This window comes from Meles meles, chromosome 16 (genome assembly GCF_922984935.1).
Source record: "Meles meles chromosome 16, mMelMel3.1 paternal haplotype, whole genome shotgun sequence".
Classification (NCBI taxonomy): Eukaryota; Metazoa; Chordata; class Mammalia; order Carnivora; family Mustelidae; genus Meles; species Meles meles.
The window spans coordinates 29,625,774-29,629,340 of record NC_060081.1 but is presented as its reverse complement, the minus strand read 5'-3'; the positions used below and the strand labels follow the sequence as shown (position 1 = coordinate 29,629,340).

Here is a 3,567-nt window from a genome sequence, read left to right as displayed (position 1 = left end):
AATGAACTACTTTCTCAGAATGGTAACAATGTACTGTGCATCTCTAAGAAACCAAACTCATCTAGGTTTAATCGATTCCACCTTTACAAAATGGAGCCAACATAATCCTGCAGACTTGGACAGAACAAAAGTTCAAATTCTCTACCACAGAAACAGTCCCAGAGTATCAAATCTGTTCCTTTATCAAGTGTCCCTGCAGTACCATTTATCGTCACTAGAAGAACTCTGCACAATGCAACCTGTGTGAGCATGAGATTTTACTTACAGGGAGGAGACAGGTCAGTTTACCAAGGACACCACACTTCACTTTCACAACTCTTGAAAACTAATCTCTCGTAACAGTAAGTAATGAATTTACATTCATTCCAAACTGAACGAGATAGTGTAAACCTCAAGGAATCTGAGATTGTAAATAACCTCACTTGGGAACCAGTGTGTGTGTGTGTGTGTGTGTGTGTGTGTGTGTGTGTGTGTGTGTGCGCGCGTGTGTGTGTGCGTGTGCGCGCGCCTGTGTCTGTGCAGCACCTGACTGCCAGGGAGGGGAAAGTGGCGGCTCCGCAGGCCTTGAGGTGACCGGGCTCAAATCCGGGGTGAGTTTACGCTCTGGGCGACAGGACAGAGTCCGAGGGCCAGACTGCCCGCTGTCGGGAACAATGCTGGGCCCCGGAAAGGAAGGTCTCACAGCACCCCCACAACCCCCGCATGCCGTCGGCGTCCCAGCCCCGACCCTTCCCCGGCCCACGTAAGGGCAGAAACCCACGAACCCGGGGTCCCAGGGCGGTCCTCACCCAGCAGCGCCCGCAGGTGCTTCAGGCGTGTCAGCACGTCCTTCTTGGGGTCCAGCACCTTCTGGGTGGACTTCTTCACGTCTCCGTTGCTCCTTCGGGAGAACATACCCCCACCGCGGGAAACCGCCCGCTGGCGGGGCAGGGGCGCCTGCGCCCTGCGAATAACTGCATAGGATCCGGGTCCCCTGTCGCGCGGACCCCTAGCCAACCGCCGGCGGCCGCGGCCGTTGCCTGCGCCTCCGCCGCCGCCGCCGCCGCCGCGAGGGCGGGGCGGGTACTGCGAAAGTTGGCGCAAAAACGCGGTGTCCACGCGGAATCGCCGCCGCACTGCGGGAGATGCGAGTCAGCTCTTCGTATGCCGCGCCAGCGCAGCCCACTTGGACAGGCCAACGGAGGGCGCTAGTTCGCGGGCTGGCTCTGAGCTCCTTCTTGCTCCGGCTGTAGGCGGCAAGGCCTCTCGGGAAATGTAGTTCTTCAGGAGGCGAGGCGCGAGGACATACCTTTCCAGAGTCCCCAAGCTGCTGGACAGCACCCGCCTGCCCCCTCCAGGAAGAGGCCCAGAGCTCCCAACCCTTCACTCCTTGCTCTGGGCCACCAGCCCATTTTCCTCTAGTGCAACATGAACCACAAGAACATCTCAGTAAGAAAAAGTCAAGACTTTAAAATGCAAACTATTTTTCCTTTTGACTTCTAGATTCACACAAAGGAGGGAATCCGAGTCCCTTTGACCAAACTAAAATCAGAGCTCCAGCTTCACATGAACATCAATGGCTTTGGCAGCAGAAAGAGCATCCCTAGACTCTGCGTGAGGAGTCCAGCGGGTACACTTGGTTCCTGGGATCCAGCTTCACTGGGGTATGAGGTAGCCTTGCTCAGAGGGCTCCTCAGGCTCTTGTCTCTTGCTTTGTAGGAAGTGCACCCACCTTCGCTTTGTTGTGCAAGGTCCCACAGCAATCCAGTAGCAGAACCAGAAATAGAACCTGAGGGACCTGACTCTCAGGCTGGTATGCTTTTTCAGATTAGGTGCCTGAAACCTGGAGCAAAACATTGCGATGGAAAATGGCCTGGAGATTTCTTACAAGAGATCTGTAGGATTATTTACTGGCCTCTCGATCCTCTGACGCTCCAAATGTGGAAATTTGAGCGAGTATTTAAGCTGGCTCTTTAAATCATGGGCTTTCCATCCACTTGGAGCACCATTTTTCTCATTCAAGGGAACCTGTAACTTGGGGAGAAACCCAAGAGATGTGACATAGCTTTGTATTCTCATAATTAGCATAATATTAGACCTCCAGAAGAACTCGCTAAAAGTTTATTACAGAAAATGGGATAAGAGCTAGTTCTGTCTATGCTATTTTGATAGCTCTAAAAATAGGCTCTAACAACTAGAAGAAATGTGTTTGCACGCCTGGATGATGGAAATGTTCATATCCGAATCCAAGGAACATGGGATTGTGACTATTTCTTAGAAAAAGATCTTCGATGATCTGGGTGGTCCCTAAATCTAATAACTGTGTTCTATTTATAAGAGACAGAAGAGGAGAAGACACAGAGAAGGCCATGTAAAAATGGAGGCAGAGATTGGAGTCATGTAGCCATAAGCCAAGTGATCCCTGGGGACACCAGAAGCTAGAAGAAACAAGGAAGGATTCTGTCAGGGGGTTGTCCAGAGGGAGCACCAACACCTTGATTTTAGACTTCTGAACTTAAGAAATCATAAAATAAATGTGATTTTAAGCCACCTCGTTTGTGGTACTTTGTTGTAGCAGCCCTGGAAAATGAATACCACCAGATGCTGGAGACAACCCAGAGTGACTGATATTGATTATAAGACTTTGAATAAACAAACAATCAGGAATCCATAATGATACTCAAAAGAATGCTTTGTGATGTCCTAGGTGGGTGTTTCCAGTAGAAAACATAGCGTGTACCTTTGATGATTTAGGACAGAGTTGGGTTTTTGTTTGTTTGCTTTTGTTTTTATTTTTAGCTTATTTGTTTGAAAGAGAGAGTGAGAGCAGGGGGAGGGGATGGGTAGAAGGAGAGGGGTAGGGCAGACAGAGAAGGAGAAGCAGTCTCCCTGCTGAGCAGGGAGCCCCATCTTGTCTCTAGGCCGATTATCATCCAAGGACCCTGCGATCAGGACTTGAGCTGAAGACACGTGCTTAACGGACTGAGTCACCCAGGCCCCCCTGGGTGGGCATTTTTTTAAAAAGAAGAGAATGTGAGAGCCCCAGGTGGCTAAGACCCTTTCTCAGTAACAAAGTGGGAACCTGATCTGAACTGGGTATGTGTTTCAAGATTCTAACCAGGGAAGAGTGCAGGGCTTTAGAGCTTTATAATTCCCTCCATACATCACATACCAGAAAGGATCATGTTTTCCTGATGACAGAAAATTAAATTCACATGTTCAGGAAGACAGAGCCCAAGAAACCAAAACCAAGTGAGGGAAATGAGAGACCAAAATGTCCCAAATAATAAGAGAAACACCTATCAATTCTTGACGTTGTCTGCAGGAGAATTTCAGATTTGTTTGTTTGTTTGTTTTTGTATCCTATTTACATAAATTCAAGCCAACACATATTTACTGAACAATTCACACCATTAAACTGTGATGACCATAGTTTTCTACTTTCCATTCTTTTCTATTTTGCTGAAAATTGGTGTTTCAAGGGCCATGTGAAAACTGCAACTCCTGCCATCATTGATGTTAAATGCTTATCAAGCAATTCTACCATTCATTATTGTTGGATTTATACCCAGCACAGAGTCAGGGTCA

General features: G+C 48.5%; 1 long non-coding RNA gene across 1 annotated transcript; it reads left to right on the top strand.

Moving 5' to 3' along the window:
- Positions 1-531: 531 nt before the first annotated feature.
- Positions 532-2,691, top strand: LOC123927179. Its single transcript, XR_006815365.1, has 3 exons — positions 532-590; positions 1,483-1,643; positions 2,318-2,691. It is a non-coding gene; the product is annotated as an uncharacterized LOC123927179 (long non-coding RNA).
- The last annotated feature ends 876 nt before the right edge of the window (positions 2,692-3,567 follow it).